Raw genomic sequence first — 19,492 nt, forward strand, 5'->3', positions numbered from 1 at the left:
TTGTATAGTGCAGGAATGAGCTAAAAACCCAACTCTTCAATCAGCCTAGGGCTAAGGCTGATCCAAGACTCTTCAAAACTACTCTGGCATTGTCCAAGACTCTTCAAAACAATTCTTCTGCAGGCCCCATTTACCTCAGTGTAGTCAGATGTCTAATGTGGGTTACACCCCTTAAGCACGCTGGTTCAGGTGAATGAACCCGCTGATCCTACCCAAGGTTTTCTCATCAAATTCACTGCCTGGAGAACTGCAGCCATTGTGGATCACAGCACCTTCACTTTTTCTCTTGCACCTGTACCTGCATCCTACGTCTGGACCATTTAATGCGCTCAAAGGCCCCCCAAGCTGCAGGAAACATTGTATAATAAAAATAATAAATAAACGAACCACTGAGCTCTATCCAGAAAGTAATTTTAATATAAATCAAGTCAGGAGCCCCAAAGAGGTTCATTGAATAGGTTTACTGCACATGGTCCTCACAACACATTCCACCAGAAGTGGCCATCTGTATGTAAGTATCTTGCTGTCTCTCTTTCCTTCTGCTTTTTACTTCTGCTTATTTCTCTGTCATTTTTATTTTATTTTTCCTTTTCTTTCTTTCTTGTCTCTTTCTCTCTCCTTTCACTCTCCCTGTGTTTCCTGTGCCGCTGCTGCCCCTGCGGCCCCTCCCCCCTCCCTTCCTGCGAAGTGCTTTCCCACTCTCCCGCCTCTCAGCTTACCCAACCCCCTACCTCCTTCCCCTTCTCAATGGTGGCTGCTGCGTGGCTGCAACACTGGCACGCCAAAGCCAAGCCCGTCTGTGGCTGCCCGTGCCTGGACAACACCCAGTGCCATAAACCCTGGCCCTCTGACCTTCCATCGCTACAACGCGGAGACCCTCCACGTGCTGAACACAGGATGATCCGCCGCCTGCCATCTCGCATCACACAGAGACACCCATGGACTGTTCTCCTGCCTGCACTCCCACCACACTCTCGCCCTACACCAAGTACCTGACACTCCCGCCGTGGAGCCATCAAACACCCCCCCAGAGCATCTCAGCTGCATCCTCCTCAACATTCGCTCCCTCCACAAACACGCCGGAGAACTCTGGGACCTACTGGACTCCACCCGCCCGGACATCACTTTTCTCACTGAAACCTGGACAAACCCAGCATCTGCACCAGACATAACCATTGCTATCGACACCAACTACAAACTGCTCTGCAAAGGCAGCGGCCTGACCTTTGTACACAAATCCTCCCTCCACTTGACAACCAATGCAGAAGAACACCCCGCCCCCCCATGGAGCACCTCCATTTCCAGATACACGCCACATCAAAGTCAACCTTCCGCAGCACCCTCATCTACAGGCCACCAGGCCCACATCCAGCCTTCAGCGACTCCATTGTCGACGTCATTTCTCCTCAAGCTCTCGCCTCCTCGAACTACTTCCTCCTCAGCAACCTCAACTACAACATTAACAACAGCGACGACATCAACACCGCTTCCCTGCTCGACAACCTCACCACAATAGGGCTAAAGCAACTGGTTACCTCGCCAACACACATCGCAGGATAAACTCTCTATGCCATTTCTTCCACCAGCAACAACACCTCCACACTTCACTGGACTGACCACCACTGCATCCTTTTCACCATCACCTCACTGACCATCCACCTCTACACACTCCACGTGCCAAGCAGAAAATAGAACCGGATCACAGAGGAACAGCTCTCCAACACCCTCAGCAAGTATCTCCTGCCCCCCACCGCAGACGCAAACATCTCATCACTGAACCTCCATCAATGGATCTCGAATGCGCCAATACCCTAGCACCTCTCTGTAAGACCTCAGCTAAACACCACTTCAAGACGACCAGGTGGTTATCCACCGCACTCCAGGATTCCAGGCGCACCTGCAGACAGCTAGAGAGAAGATGGAGGAACAGCAAGTCCCCATAAAACTTAGAGGCTTTCAAAGCGGCCATCAAATCCCACCTCATCAGAGTAACCAGGAAAGCCGCCATGCAGGACTGCATCAGTGCCACTGTTCACAATACCAAAGAGCTCTTCGACATGGTCAAAGAGTTTGCCAACCCCCAATCAGAAACAGAAAGCATTTCTTTATCTCAAGACCTCTGGGACAGGCTAGCCAAATTCTTCCACTGGAAAATCAAAGACATACACAACAGCTTTGGATCCTAAGACCCTCTGAGCCCTCCAACAACCCCCTGATCCATACCATCGAAACAACACAGACCCTGCACCACTGGACCACCCTCACCACAGATGAGACCGTCACCATCATGAGCAGCATCCACTCCGGAGCCCCTACGGACCTGTCCTCACCACATTTTCAACAAGGCCAACACAAACATCGCACCCGAGCTCCGACACAGCCTCAACTGTTCCATAGAGACAACCACCTTCCCAGAGGACTAGAGGCATGCTGAGATCCGCCCGCTCTTAAAGAAACCCATGGCCAACCCCGAGACCCCAAGAATTACCGCCCCATCTCTCTGCTGCCTTTCCCAGTCCAGGTCATCGAAAAAAGGCCATCAAAGCTCAGCTCCATAAGCAATTTGAGTACAACAACATCCTGGACACCTCCCAATCAAGCTTCAGAAGCAATCACAGCATGGACACCACACTGCTCGCCACCTCAGATGCCAACCGCTCGCTCGTCAACCGCGGCCATAGAGCCGCCCTCATCCTACTGGACCTATCAGCAGCCTTCGACACGTTCTCTCACCTCAGCCTCTGCTCTAGGTTCCATGCAGCAAGCATCCACGGAAAGGCCCTACAATGGATACGCTTCTTCCTGTCTGGCCGAACAGAGAGTCAGACTCCTGTCTTACCTGTCAGAACCTATGCAAATCAGCTGCGGAGTTTCACAGGACTCTTCTCTGAGCTCCACACTCTTCAACGTCTACATGGCCCTTCTCCCATCCATCACCAGGGAACACAAACTGAACATCGTCTCCTACACACATGATACCAAGCTGATCATCTCACTGACTGAAAACCCCCCTACTGTGCCAAGAAGAATTTCCACAACGGGATGGAAACCGTCACCGCCTGGATGAAGGACAGCTGCCTCAAGCTCAACTCTGACAATACTAAGATCCTCATCCTGGGACCCTCCACAACAACCTGGGACCCCTGATGGCCATCGACCCTCAGAACCCCTCACCCCCCACACAAATCATGCACACAACATAGGCACCATCCTGGACTCATCGCTCACCTTGACCTGCCAAGTCAACTCAGTAGCATCCTCCTGCTCTCACACACTCCGACTTCTCCATAAGATCTACAAATGGATCCCAAAGGACTGCTGCAAAGCCGTAACCCATGCCCTAGTTACCAGCAGGCTTGACTATGGCAACACTCTCTACACCGGTACCACCCAGAAGAACCTCAACAAGTTACAGAACATCCAACACGCCTCCGCAAGACTCATCCTGGACATACCCCGCCGCAAACATAACTCCAATCACCCAAGAGACCTCCACTGGCTCCCTATCGAGAATAGAATTAACTTCAAGCTCCTCGTCCACGCCTACAAGGCCCTCCACGACCTAGGACCCGCCTACCTCTACAGCCGCATAACCTTCCACTTCTCCCACAAGACCTCTCTGCCCCACCCAACAAGCACTAGCCACCGTACCCCGCATATGGAAGAACTTCACTTACCTCACGGCAAAAGGTGGAACACCCTGCCCCTGTCCGTCAGGCAGTCCCCATCACTACCCCAATTCAGAGAGGACCTTAAAACCTGGCTCTTCAACTGAAGCTCAGAGGATAAATCCCCTTAGCATCTTGAGACCCTTATGGGTGAGTAGTTGCGCATTATAAACCCTGATTTGATTTCAGTAGTGTTAGACCAGCATCCTTAGCATGCTTTTCCCCTACCTTTTTGCCTTCAGAGCTCCTGCTTTTGATGAGTTCTGCTAACTAGTGCTAAAATGCTTGTGCTCTGTCCTTAAGCATGGTAACAATGGCTTACAAACAACTGGCATATTTAATTTACTTATAAGTCCCTAGTAAAGTGGCACTACCTATGACCAGGACCTATAAATTAAATGCTATTAGTGGGAATGCATCACTGATTGTGCCACCCATTAACATAGCCTTTAAAACATGCCTCAGCCCTGACATTGCAGCCTATGTCGAGTTTTTAAACTGCCATTTTGACCTAGCAAAATACATCTCGCTGTTCAATGTATTTAAAAGTTGAACATTTCTTTTAAAGTTTTACATGTCCTGGTAATAAAATAAACTCTTACATTTGTTTTTCACTACTGCAAGGCCTATCTTTCCCATAGAATAACATTGGAATTGCTTATTACATTTTTTGAGTGCAATTCCCAAACTGTAAGAAATAATGAGATGTTTGGTGTCTATGGGATTGTAAAGAAAAATCCTACCTTATGGTGAAGTCGGATTTAATTTTTTTTTAATTACAATTTTGAAAATGCCACTGTTGGCCAATTGGCATTCTCTTGTTTTAGTCATTTGGTGCCTGCAGCCTGTCTCTGGGGAACATAACTGGGTGCAGCTGACAATCTGGCTTTGAGTATTCCTGTTAGACAGCCACACACAAAGGAGAACTTAGGTGTGACTGGATGGACCATTACTGGGACGAGCTGGGTCCAGCCCTAATTACACTTGAACAGGCTGTGTCCTGCTTCCTTCCACATAAGCATCTGTACACCCCCTGCAGTGAGTCTGGAGCCAGGACCACGAAGGCTGGGCATCTGTGCACTTCAAAGGCATGCCTCCGAACATTTTCTCCCACTTCAAAGGCACAACTATGTATAAAAGAAGGACTTCATGCACCAGCTCTTCAGTAAGCTTCTGGACCTGTGGGTATTCTGCCAGGAAGGACTGCTATGCTGCCCAGCTGTGATGAGCTGCTACCTGCTGCCCTCGTGCCTGGGGAAAAAGTATTGGACCTGCAACTTCATCCTGAACCCAGGACCCCAGAGTGACTCCAAGGGCTAGTCTGCTGCTCTCCTGATCTGAACCTTAGGGAAATAAAGGGATCCCCAACCAGCTCCTGGACCCAGCTGCAGGGAGTTCCTGACTCCCAAGTTGTGCCCCAGGTCCTGGAGCCTTGATGTGGCTCACGGGCTCTGGAATCAAGCTTTTTGGCTCTTCACTGCCGCAACAGACTTGTTCGCACTGAGACCCCTCTGTTCACATCAAAATCCAGCACAAGCCGTGGCCGGCCCATCTCTTTGCACAGCAGCATCAACAGCCTGTGTGGGACAACAATATGGAGCTCCAGCCTACCCGTCTGTGATGCTTAGCCTGCTGACAACCACCTGTGATGCATTCTAGCTCCTCTCGGCTGTAACCAACACGAATAGGTCTCTTGGCACGAAACACGGTAAGGTAAACCTTCCGCTGGACTCATTTGGGATCGTATACAACCTGCTCTCCATTGCGGTCAGCCTGAACTCTTGAATTTGACCCAGTCTAGTACGAATAGGTACCCGCAGTTGGCGCTTTGGCCTTTTTGGCGCTATATTCACTTTATTCTTTAAAAATTCATAACTCCAGTTCAACTGATTGGGCTTTTGTCATTTTTGTCTTGTTTTATGTATTACATTTTGCTCTATTTTTCTAACCTTGTGTGGGACCTTTTTTGTGGTGTTTTCAGACAACTCTATGCCAAGACAACAATGGGGTTGAGCACGGGTTAATTTGTGGTTTGCTTGAGCCTTACCCTGACAAGGATTGTGGTTGCTGCTTGACCAGGGTTCAAACCTCAGTCAACCAGTAATCCAATTTCCCACAAGTGGCCTTTATAGGAGGTGCAGAGGAAGTGGACGTAAGACGGCTTACGGCTGCGACTGGAAGAACGCTCCAGCAGCTTTACAGACAGGTGATTCTGCAGAGGTTATTCCCCCTTCCCTCAACTCTCAGCAATGAAGATGCTGTAATAGCACAACCTAGTGTGGGCTCCCCTTTATGCTGTGGTGGTTCAGAAAGGTGTTACTAGCATAGAACAGAATAACTGGAGAAGCGTTACCACAAAATCAAAGAGTGTATTCAGGCTTGTGGATAGGCAGCATGAGTGCCTTGTCTTGAGTGAGGGGGCATCTGGTGATGCAGCCTACATTTGTGCAAGAGGCCCTCACTGGCTGTAGCATGAGGGGCTCCATGAGAAACCTACTTAGGGTAACCATCAGCCGCTACTTCTGTCGAGAAGCAACTTTTTACTGGCCAGGCTTCCACTAGCCACCCTTCAAGAAACCAACAACTGCATAGCACAATTCTGATTTATCCACATAGCTGCAATATCAGATAACCAGGTAGCACTCACTAGGCAGACCCCAACTCCTCAACTGGTGCTGTGATGCAGCAGTGACAAACCAGGCGACCTTATGCAGATTATGATAGTCAAAGGTGGCTAGGAAGCGTTGCACTTGTAACCAGCTGGAGAAAATACCAGGATAAACTGTACAGTCTGGAAACTTCTTTAATATTCACTTTTACAAGAGTTTTTTAGATCTTGGGGGACGCTGGATAGGACTCTAGGTCACAAAATGTGTGCCTTGTGCTGTCTTCACGGAAACCTGAGTGAACAAAAGTGACTTAGTGCCTCTGTAAATGTTATGATGAATACAAAGAACCCATCAAGAAAAGTCAATTCTTATCCAGTTCAGGAGGAGTCTAGTGGAAAATGGGAATTCAATGTGGTGCATTTGGCCACTGAGGGTAGGGCACTTCATCTTGGGCTTTCTCTACAAAGGAGGACGGGGCAGGCACAACTGGTCAAAGCAATGTATAGCAAAATAAAAACTGGCCACATTTACAAGTCTCCTGGTTTACAATACAGGATAAAAGAGGAATGCAATAAATGGTCTCTAGGATGTCAACCAGCAAGTGAGGGGCTAAACATCCTAAAAAAGCAAAAACGTTTTATGTCAGTTATGTTTTATCTGGCAGAGCAGTAGCGTGGCAGAATGTCATGCTTCCTTAAACATGACATTTCCTTAAACATTAAAGCCGGTGAGAGGGCTTAGAAGGGAAAGACACAGGAGTTATGTCACAAAACCAAAGACAGCATGTGGCAACATCCATGTTAAGCTGCAATCATCATGCCATGATCTGAGGAAAACCATTTTCTAAAACCATGCATTACTTAGACATGTAACGCACGACTACATATGCACCATAAACAGACCACGTCACACCTCAGACAATGGACGCAGGAGGTGAAGGGACCCAATTGTAGGGAATGGCAAAGATTTCACCAGGGACCACAGAGTGGTGCAGTTTTTCTTGCAAATGAAAAACACATTTGTTCCAGTTCCCTTGAGGAGAACAAAGTTAATTTTGGGTGGGCTGAACAGTACAGGTTCTAACTTCATGCATGTTCTTTGACAACAATGCCCTGAGGCTGACTTCATTGGCATGATAACGTAAGGAAATATTTTAACTGGTAAAGTGGGCTCTCACTGGTAATATGATCAGATTAGGGATAACTGGATACCTGAACTGAATCCATCTGCATCCCACGTCAAAGAACAAGGTGGGCAGTGTAGGGCTGTGTGAGAGATGCAAATACTGGAGGGTAAGGCGGCGAGAAGAGACTGGTGCTGTCCACTGCTCGGGGCTGCTGACAGGTCAAGGTGATATAGGAGGAAGAGGTCTCTCTTCTCCAGACTGGGATGCTTAAGAAAGGAGTGGTGATCAGCTGAACACCAATGTCTGTTCCCATGATCTTAGCCAATAACACAAGATGTCTAATGAGCCACTAGCTACACATACTATCATATACTAGCATATATAAAACGTACGGTGAAAATTTTGGGCCTGGTGTAGATATTGGAGGACGGGTTACTCCGTCACAACGGTGACAGACATCCCATCCGGTGAAATCTAAATCCCATTATTTCCTATAGGACTTAGATTTCGGCAGACGGGATATCCATCATCGCTGTGACAGAGTAACCTGTCTGTCAATATCTAAATCAGGCCCTCAATCGAAAAGCAGATTCCTCACCCCTAGAATATCCTTGCTGGATGAGGAGAATACTCCCACAATGCTCCGGTGCTCTGGTAGGTGGTGCTGCGTGTCCCTGCTGTGACTCCCCACCACCAAGGAAGTGACGGAACGGTGCCACATGTAAGCTCCACCCCTGTGCACTGATTTCAGTATCCTGTGTCTTTCTCCTTCAACGCCCTCAGCCGTAGAGAGTAGGACAAATTGTCTGAGACAGTGTTGATCTTCTAACTAGGGACCCTGTCAGATGTTAAGAAGATGAATACAAACAATGGGGAGGTGGATCGAAGAGAGGAATCTGCGGTTAGATAAGAGTGTCCACCAAAAAGAGAGCTCCAGAAGGAAAGTACACTTGCTCTTCTGATGAATACTTCTAATCACATATTTCTTACTTTTAGAATAGATACCATAATAGTAGCTCCTAAAAGTAAAGGGTCAAGGGAGTGGACTCAACCCAAAAGTCCTGCAAAATCAAGCAGACAAAGTAACCTTACCACCAGACCTGTCGGTCTAGGCAGAGGTGTTTTCGTGAACATGTGCACTGACGCCCATGCCGCCGATGTCGCCGCCTTTTTAGATGCCTAGAGCAGGCATCCTCTTGCCAAAGCTGTTGGTCCTGATGAAAGGGGCCCACAGGCCTTCATGGAGCTCCTTCTTACTTAGTGCATAGCTGATTTTAATGGATTATGCACCTTGACAAAGAACTCTTATGCAGAGCCTTGCCTTTCTTTATAGCAGAAAACCCCACAAAGCGATGATCAGCCGCGGCCCATCCTTTAGGGTGGAGGGGCCACGGCCCCCCACCTTTTGCCCCTCATGAGCAAAGGTCAGCCTGACAGACACTCTTTATGTTCAGTTCAGGCAGCCAGGAGTGAGACATGCACGGTGTGCGCAGACTCCTGGCTGTCTGAGCTGAACTAAGGTGCCGAGGGGAAGCGTCACCCATTGACACTCGCCCTGGGCGCTTCAGGTTTAAGCGATGAAGCGCCCAGGGCGAGTGTCAATCAGTGACACCTCGTCACAGAGTGGGGAGGGGTCAGAAGTCTCACTGACCCCATCCCACTTTGTGACGAAGTTGGGACTGCAGCCTTCCCTCATTGGCTAACCGTCACCCAATGAGGGAAGGGAGTAGTCCCAACCCTCCTAGGACCTCCAAGCTGAAGGTAAGTGTGTGTGTGTTTTTTTTTAATGAATGTTTGGTGCAAGCGTTTATGTTTGAATGTTGATGAGTGTTGTGAATGGATGTGCCAAGATCAAATAGTTTGGGTAGAAAAATGAGAGTCAAACCTTTAATAAAAACTTAAACAAAGCCAGTTGGTCAGACAAACACTGCAAGTCGGAGATGCCACTGGCGGTCCCCTGGACAATGGCTGCTCCGTTTGTCTGCTCTGGCACTCAGAGACCCTGCTAGGTGGTTGCTACCAGGAAGATGTTTAGCCATCTCCAGAGGCTTAGCGCCTCCTGACACAGGACCCTGGATCCTACTCCACACTACTGCAGCACCACATGTTGTGTCTGTTGTACACTGGGATCTGCACCAGCCTCCCTTTCATTGATGGCAGGAAGGCACTTAGGGCCAGATGAGTCACTTGAAGCTACAGAAGGCTGATATGCAGCTGGCTCTCTGAAGGAGACCAGAGGCCTCTGATGTCCACCATTTCAGTGACGCCTCGGCCACCATCGTGAATTCTGGGTGGGGAAAGGCGAGTGGCCTGCCACAGGTCAGGCAGGTGTCAGTCAGCCACCACTGTAGATCCTGCGTCGTCTCGTGATCTCAATAGAGTCCAGAGGCATTCCTGAAGCTGGGCCACTGGGATCTAAGGTTCCACTACAGGGCCTTCAAATGCCACCTTGCATTTGGGATGAGGAGGATGCATCGGGTCACGAGACCAAGAAGTCTCACAGCTATCCCAGCCCAGTATTGATGCAGAAACACAGGGGTCATATCCTTAATGTCTCAGACTCGCTGCAGTGGAGGAAAATCCCTGAACACCAGTGTCCAGAACTGTCCAATGAAGGAAAGTTCCTGTTTGGGTTTATAGTGAGACTCCGACTCATTGATGATGAAAGCCAACAATGTCAGGCGCCCGGCTGTCATCCATAAATAGTCTAGAACTGACACAGATGAGCCCACCTTTAGAAGCCAGTCATCAAGGCATAGAAAAAGGTGTACTCATGTCCTCTGAAGACAGCCAGTGACCACCGCCATCATTTCTGTGAATGCATGAGTGGCCAAGACTAGGCCAAAGGGGAGCCAAAGTGAAATGGATGTGTTGAACCAGGACCGGCATGAGGTAACATGCACACTGCTAGAACAATTACTCCATCCTGGTCGAGTACCGACAGAACCTGAGCCAGAGAGAGCACTTTGAACAAGCCCTTCGTGAGAAAGGCATTCAGTAGACCAAGGTCCAAAACAGGCCTTTCGCGTCCGTCGTTCTTCGGTACAAGGAAGTAGCTCATGTAACACCCCCTCCTCTTTTCTTTGAGTCCGTCATCCATTGTGTGGTACCTCTGGACAACAGAAGGTTGACTTCCTGCATCAGAAATGGAGAGTGCTCCTTCAAAAGTCACAGGAGGAAGTGTAGGTGGGAAGAAAATGAAGGGCAGGGCACAGAGCCTTGAAACAATTTGTAAAACCTACCTGACTGATATAATGGATTCCCAGCAAGGAAAGAATTGTTATATTATATCTCCTACCAGCGAGGCATAAGCTTGAGATGCTGGAGCAGGGGAGGATGGATTGGAGAACTGCTGTCCCCTCTGAATTGAATAGCTTCTGATGGTGCCACGCTCAGATGGTAACCTTGAAAGTTCTGTGCAGGCTGGTGCACTACAGGTTGGGAAGGCTGGTGTTGTCTGTAACAGAATCTGAATTTTCCGTAATGGTGGGGAAATTACTTAGCAGGCCACAATAGCCCCAAGGATCATGCTTTAATGTAACTAACCATAAATCTATCAACAAATTAGCCTTTTCTCCTAATAAAATGGAGCCATTAAAGAGTGTGTTTATTAAGGACAATTGCCCCTCCGTAGAAAACCCGACTGATCTCATCTGGGGGTGCATTCTGTGCACGACACTGGTGTCAGTCGCTCTACTGATGCAGTTTGTAGTGTCCAGGCGAGCTCACAGTACATGCTGGCTGCATCCTTAACATTTTGGATAGCTTAGGCCAGTGAGGCCCAGAGGTCCTTCAGGACAGCTGACAAGATGTCACTGGCTATGTCCTGTGGGGCGTGGAGGTACTTCTACAGAATGCAAGCTGCACTGAAAGACATCAGAGCTAGACTGGCCAAATAAATCACTATCTTTCCAAAAGCATTAGTTGGTTTCAATTTCCTATCAAGAGAGTTGGTAGCAAAGGAATTTCAATTACCTTACTTGTCTAAGCTTGAACAATCGAGCTCTTCAGTGTAGGATGATTAGTTACGAAGTCCAGATCCACCGATAGCTGGTGTATGTCACCTAACCACACATCCACTGATGGGTGGGCATGACCATAGCTTAGACCAAGCACCCAGAAGTGGAACAATAAAGGCTTCATTAAATGGTAATAATGGCTCAGATGAAGCTGGCCTTGGCTGACGAATCTCAGTGAATACATTCGTGTTTGGCTCGAAGGTGAACAACTGCAAATCTAGTGCTTCAGCTACACTCCAATCCAGCACTGCAAATGAAGCACTTTCCTCCACTGGTGGCCGAGGAGGAGTGTCTAGCTCCATTTTAGGAGCTGTGTCTATTCTGCAGCCACAGGCATTGTGCGAGTCTACATGCAATTAATCTTCATGATCATGAACCTTCCCCACCCTCATCAGTATCTTGAGGGACACTGGGTGCTTCTTGCACTAAGTCTGAGTCAGGGCCATTAGTAGCGTGAAGCCTCTCCTCCAGCATTAGAGCACAGTTAATGGATAGGAATATTGCAGTCAGTGCTTAATTTGTGTTTGTTGTTTCCGGTGCTGAGCACCGGCACTTATTTTTTAGGGCCGGCGCTTATTCTTCTGCCTCAAGCATTTGCTGCGAGCAAAAGACACATATGGAAAGACGGAGGAAGAGAAAAATGAAAAAGCTTCACAGTGGGAGAAAGAAGAAAGCTGCAAGAGTGAGCTGAAGGGGCAGGGAGTGGCTGTAAATGAATTGAAGAGGCCCGAGATGACTTCAAGATTACGCTGCCTCAGTATTCCGTATTTCCACATTTAATTGCAGCACCCGCGTGTTAAAGAGAAGGGCTTTGAGCACCGGCACGTTTTTATTTACAAAATAAGCACTGATTGCAGTATAACCAACGGTTGCACGTTTGATATTTCATAGTATGACATAGGCCTGAACCAGGCCGATGTTAGTTCGGAGTTGGAGATCGCCATTGGGATCAGCTTGTCGATCTGCACCAGTAGAGTTGTTGTCAATCCTAGTACGGAAGGAACTAGTTTGAACCTTGCCACTAGGATAGAATCCGATGCCAGATTCTCCAAGGGGCCGCAGTAGGTCCTTGAGGGTCAACTGGCACAGGGGGTGACTCTGCCGGCAGAGGTCTGATTGGAGGCACCTGCAGCCTCATGAGGCCTGAAGGTGTACCACAGGGAACCAGAAGAGCACCAAAGATCGGCAGCATAGCCACTATTTTGCTGTCAACAACGCCCAAAGAATTGCAGGCGTCAGGACCAATTTCAGGATTGGTTCAGATTCAGGAGATATTAGTAGAGTACACTCTTTATCTAGATGCCCTTGTGCCTCCCTGCTAGACCTTGGAGGTTGGAACAGGGATAAGTCCTGCTGTTTCGAGACTTTGAAGAGAACTTATCAGAGGCCTTTGAATGAGAAGCAGACTTATTGCGGTAGTGGGCTCCATTCTAGAACTGGGTCTAAGCCTGCGACCTGATAAGGGCCTATGTTTCAACCAAAACTTCTTCTTGTGTTTGGCAATGTTTGTTTCACCTTCTGGTCCTGAATCACCTTGACATAGATCAGGGTACACTTGTCGGACAACATAGTTGTTCCCAGAGGCAAAGCACCACAGATATATCTTCTGCAGATGAATGACCAATATCTGCAGTCTCGGCACCGGTTGAACCCTACCATCTTTTTTTAAATTGAACCCTATCATCTTTGGTGGGAACACTGCTCCCTCGTACATTAGAACACACTGTGACAAGTTGTAGGAGTCTTTAGACAACTGACAAAGTTGGGAACAGAGCTGCAGATCTGGGTTGAATGGGATGGAAAGAAAAGAACTGGGGTAGCACTCAAAGGCAGCTTCCCCACCTTATTTCAGGGGTGGCCTGGAGTCACTGTGGAACCACACAGTGCCACCTACTGGTGTGCAGGAGCACTGCTGAAGAATCTGGTACCTGGGGAGATTCTAAAGTTGAGACACCTGTAGACAGAAGTATCCAACAGAAGTGCTGTTTAGCCTGCTTCTAATCACTCCCGATTCAGAGAATAATCGAAATTGGGCACAGAGACGTTTGTCCAGGTGCAAAAGTAACAAATTATGGTTGGCATTAGGATCCCTACTGCCACAATCAGTAATTTTAACCACTAAATTACATTTTACCCCACACGTAAACAGAACAGGCAAACAACAGAACTGCTCAATACTGATGCAGTCGGTGTCCTTGGCTAGGAACATGCTTTACTGGATCTCAGTGGTCGACCTCAGGACCCACAGGAGACAATCGCAGATTGGGCAAAATAATTTGCAAACAGAAGCTCATTATCTTATTTAATCCGGGCTAGTGCAGAGAGTTTGAAAGATTAGATTTAAATCCTTATAAACATATAATTTTATATTCACAGTGGGACAGTATCGAGAAATGGATAGCGGTGAGATGGAAATTGAATCTGAAAATGGACGGCTGCCAGAGCTTGGCTACCCACCACATTATTATCGCTGTGCCTTGCATGTCACTCAGGGATCCAGCACAGTGATGGACCCGCTGTGAAGTAAAGGGATTGAGAGGGATGGGGGAGCAGCTGGGAAGATTGATGAAAAACAGTTTATGCGGATATTGCTTAAATGGAGTATCAGAGAAGATGCCTTCTCCCGCCTGTCACTGTGACTGCAGGAATACCTTTTAAACACAAGATTTGGGCACCCACACCATTTTTTGGGGGGGAGGGGGATGTGTGTGTGTGTGCGTGTGTGTGTACGCTGTGATAATCTATTCCTGCAAAAGGTACAATGTCAACTTCTTCCAAACACCACCTGTTGCAGTTACACGCACAAAGCTGCCTAGATACACACACACACAAGTGCCTCAGAAGTCTAATCAACCACAACGTATGTGATGAGGATCTAAAACCATATGTTGCTCAATGCCATCACATGGGATCCCAAAAACAAAAACCTAAGTTCGATATCTTGGCAGTAGAGTGCGGCAAAACTGAACTTAGGCATCTGGCCAGAAAGCTGGGGCAAAACAAAGGTTGGGTTCTGTACAAAGTGCGAAACCGACGACTTTGGCCAAGTACAGACCTGTGCGTATGCACAAGGAAAAAGGTGAGTCTATCAGTCATGTTGGAATTTCAGAATTTGTGGAGATTTCTTCTGAGGTGTGTCGGTAGGGTGAGGGCCATATTGTTTCACATATTGGGACCCGACACCAAATTTTTGGTATCGGGTTTGGCAACTAGTGGATGAGAAGGCTAGAAGACTATGGTGAAGTGTAGACCTAGAGGCCGTGCAGGTCCTCGTGCAGGAGGCGCACGTTTTTGATGATGGATCCCTCATCTATGGAAAGAGTTGAGAGCCTTCAGCGCCGGACGGAGGAGGTTGCTGCAAATCATGTAAGATACCAGCACTGAATACTCAGTAAACAGTGAATACCATGAATGGCAGCTTTGAAGTTTAGAGACATCTTTTTTGTGAAATCAGTGTGCGAGGGACTGCAGTAATCAGAGAGTGATATTACCATGGCACGAGTGCACATTTATGAGAGTGCTAGAGGAGCGAAAGGCTCTTCTGAAGATGGCAAACCTGGCAGATTGTATTCTTGGGTACTGCATTTTTTCTGCAGTGTAAAGGAAAGTTTGGCATCAGACAGCATCCTGAGGTGGTGCAACTTCTGTACTGGAACTGCCCCTGTGTCAGACAGTAAAGGGAATGTGGGAGATCCATGGAGCCTATAAAGAAGCTCTCTGATGTTTAGATTTTGAGGCAGAGCTGGCTGCACCTACTCGGGACATCTCTGAAGTACTTAGAGATGAGCTTCTTATCCCTAATCTCTCTTGAAATAAATGTGGGAATCAACCCATTCAGATTATGGCTTCTTTCGTGAGCTACAAAATGTCCTTACAATAGCACAATGTGGGACTGCGCAGCTTGAACGGATCCGTGGCCAGTCCGCCCCAAAACTACCTTTGTTTACTCTTGTCTTCCCTTTGTAAATTTGCCTAAAAGGACCACCCAGTTTTAGAAGCATTTACCATCAACTCCTGACTTGACAAATTCAACTGGAAAGTAGAGAAAGTGCTTGTAGAAAACATCATGCTTCCAAAGCAGCCAGCACATACCGTCAACAAGCACTGGAGATGCCAATACATATGGCTTTAAAGGAATACTGTAAGGAAATTGGAAGCATTACAAGTAAATATCATGTGAACGAATATGTATTTGTGTAGAAACAAAGAACTGTAGAATAATATTGATGTAGGTTAAAAAGTCAGTTGGCAGCTGCACAGTCAAGCCAGACCTAAAATTCCATATAGGTTAATGAGCACCCTCCTCTCACATGTGTGCTGCCAGAGAAAAACACCATCAATTATATAGTTATCTAAGACAAATTAACAGCATTATGTTGTGTGTACCTCTAAAAGTTCAAGCTCAGCCGGCGGGATAAACAAAATGATCACAGCTGTGCGGAGGGCAAGCACCTTTTTTTGTGGAAGCACAAAATATCTGCCCAATCAAAACATGTACTCCTGTCTCCCAACATGCCGGCGGGGCCAAAGCGCTTCTCCTGGTGATTCTCCCATATTTGTCTGGTGACAGGTGGGCTGTCACGCTAGACCATACAAAGGACAGATTCACTGACATCTAGGAAAGTAATAAAGTATTTAATAATGTAATAAATTCAGAATTAAACCAAACCAAAATGCAATGTTGCAGGATTTCCATCAATGTCCTTGAGGCAGAAGAGATGCCAGGCCCCTGACGTTACTGCTGTTAGTGAATAAGGGATATCAGTTTGTAGTGAGCACTACGATTGTTGGATGTGGAGTAACAATACTGTCTATTAAACCATGCACAAGTCAGGTTTTTATACAGCACGCATCCTGAACTGAATTTCCTCGATATAGTCTTGGTGTTGTAAAATGAGGCACAGTGATGTGAAGCAATATGCATAGGATCACACAATTTGGCCAAATGAGGAATCTGGGATTTGAACTAAGTTTTGTAGCTATTCAGCCACTGGATGAACATCTCCTTCTCTTACACCACCCAGGAACACAATGGTTTGTGTTTAATTATGTTATGGCCTAAATGAGCAGTGTACATTGTGATAAATAAATATGCATCACTGAGTCTGCCCGACATATGTATAGAATGTCAAAATGTCTGACTTGGGCAAAGTTAAGCATAAAAGAAGGCAACAAACTACTTTTATTACCATCACTGCCTTATGATCACTAAATGTACAGTGACGTACAGTAAAAAGGAGTGGATCACCTCAATGACAGCAAATACACAGATGAGAAAAACAAACATAATCACCTTTTGCAGGTCTGCAGTGACGCATGCTAATCACACCTCGCCTCAACCCCAGACACACACAGCAGGATAGTACCTCATTAGGTTTCATGCACCCATGTACTGCATCTTGGTTTTTTTGTCTTTTAGAAATGCAATGGGGGGAGGTAGTGCCTTGAAGGCGTGATGTGGCTTTGGTTTGGCTCGCCAGTCCCGATGGAACAAGGACCTAGCCAGTCATTTATTTTGGGTGTTGCTTGACTGCCTCTACGAAGAGTTTGGCTGGAAAACAAAACATTTGCACACTAGATGAGCAATAAAGTTTATGAAGTTTGCATAACCATTCATGCGGTGTGTTCTTTGACAATCTTCTTTTTAATAGACAAGCTTTGAGTTGAATAGTTACTCATTCCATCTTGCTCTGACAGCACTGTGGTCATCAGAAACCACGGACTCAACATCGTCTCCTACGCTAACGACACTCAGCTGATCCTCTCCCTCACCGATGAACTTACTGTTGCGAAGACCAACTTCACAACAAGATGAAGGCGGTCACTGGCTAGTGGCCCACAGCACTTGGAGCCCCCCAAACCGACTGATCATGCACACAAACTCGGCATCATCCTTGACTCCTCGTTCTCTATGAACCACCAAGGCAATGCTGTCTCGTCCTCCTGAATCCACACGCTCCGCCTTCTCCAAAAGATCTTCAAATGGATCCCTGTCGAATTGAGAACAGTCACCCAGGTGCTCAACAGCAGTAAGCTCGACTACGGCAACACACTCTAAGCAGGCGCCACTTAGAAGCTCCGATGGAAGATTCAAAGAATCCAGAACACGGCCGCCAGACTCATCCTGGACATCCCTCGCCACAGACACATCCCCGGACACCTGAGAGACCTCCGCTAGCTCCCGATCAACAAGAGAATCACCTTCAAGCTCTTCACGCACGTCTACAAGGCCCTCCACAGCATCGGACCTGCATTCCTCAACCACCGCCTCGCCTTCCACACGCCCGCCAGACAACCCGTTTCCGTTCACCTGGCCACGGCCACCCTCCTATGGATCCGCAAGACCACAGCTGGAGGAAGATCCTTTTCCTATCTTGCCGCTAAGACCTTGAACTCTCTTCCTCTTCATCTCAGGCAATCTCCTTCACTGCCTCGGTTCAGGAAGGACCTCAAGACCTGGCTCTTCGACTGACCGGCCATCCAGCAATTCAACTGTGCCGTAGAAACAACCGTTCCCCCCAGCACCTTGAGACCCGAACAGGTGATTAGCCGTGCTCTAGAAGAACCCATTGATTGATGTAGCATCATGTTATTACCGCTTCAGTAACACCCACACATAACTCAAACATCAGATCTACAATCTAATTCATCAAGAGACGAATAGCAATAAAAGCGCATGCTGTGAATCTGTGAATGAGGCTGGAGTCCTTAGGGTTCAACCACACCTTCCATGTTTTAGGAACGAGCTGGGCACTGCCCATTTCAGACAGGCTTTTGAGAAGAAATCGCGAGTAACAGAGACATAGTCCACTAACTTTACAGAAGGAAAGAGACACAGAAAAGAACATCCCACCAGATAAGGCTGCAGAGGGCACTCCTCACACCACCCTGACTGCCTAATCCAGGTGGTCACCTTAACCCACCCAACATCCTCATTTACAGCCTGAGGACATCAATTTGTGTCAGACAAGGGACACGCTAGCCACGTTTGTCCTTGACAAAAGCCAACAAATGGCACCACAAGGCCTATATAAGTGTCAAAGGGCCAAAAACGCTGTCCGCCGCCCAGAAGGTGACATGACAAGTGCTATCTAATGACCTAAAGTAAATAACTGATTAGCTTAGTAGGACTCTGCAGGAGCACTGCATCAACTTTGCACAAAAAAAATCCAAAGGAGCCCGTTACATTGCCTAGTTGTCTCATATCCATGCGAATTAACCTGCAGCGTGCCCTGGCACATATCCCAATGGCAGCCACAAGTGAAACCATTTTAAATTTAAAACGTTCACCAAGGAAGGTGGATTGTGTACAACGTTCCAGAGGCTTCTTTTGAACATTACAGGAAACAAAATGGCGGCCGGTGTCAATCGAGTACTTCTGAGCAGACACAGTACAGGAAGGGGACAGTGCACAAGTCCTAAAACAGAAGTGGGGAGGACTAACCAGGTTAGGCAGCGTGCAAGTGACATCATGGTGCGTGACATCACAGAGCGTGACATTTCACATGACATCACAGCGAGTGGCATCACAGGACATGACATCTCAAGAAGTGACATCAGATCGTAAGACCTCGCACATGTTTAACAGGTCGATCTTGAATACTTTTGAGTGCATTACAATATTTAACAAATTAGATTTTGCATCAGGTATGTGTCAAAATGCAACCCCGATACAAAATGTGGGCCTCAGCTTATACATTTATTTTTTAAAACCCTGCCACAAAGAAACTGTCAAGAAGTAGCAGCACTAAATCTGTTCCGCTTAATTAGCTGCAAAGTCTGCTTTTAAAAATATCTTATAGGGTAAAGGCAGCTGTTGCAGAGATCTTTGTATTCTCAGTAGCTCTCAGGGAATAATAATAAAGGTCACATAACTCTGGAGGTTAATATATTGGCGGGAGTTACCTGTTTTGAATCAAAGTAGCATAGAGGGTTCATGTGTCTCCAGCAAAGGACTTCATGAAACATGCAGATGACACACTTATTTTATGTAAAAGAATCAGTGGGTTACTGCTTTTGTCACATAGATCATTTTGTTACTTGAAGTTCATAATTTGTATTCCTTCTAAT

General features: G+C 47.2%; 1 protein-coding gene across 1 annotated transcript in view; it reads right to left on the reverse strand.

Moving 5' to 3' along the window:
• The window catches only part of SFXN5 (sideroflexin 5), an 809,240-nt gene that overhangs the window by 364,186 nt on the left and 425,562 nt on the right, over positions 1–19,492 (reverse strand). The gene's annotated exons all lie outside the window — the stretch shown is intronic.

This window comes from Pleurodeles waltl, chromosome 1_2 (genome assembly GCF_031143425.1).
Source record: "Pleurodeles waltl isolate 20211129_DDA chromosome 1_2, aPleWal1.hap1.20221129, whole genome shotgun sequence".
NCBI lineage: Eukaryota > Metazoa > Chordata > Amphibia > Caudata > Salamandridae > Pleurodeles > Pleurodeles waltl.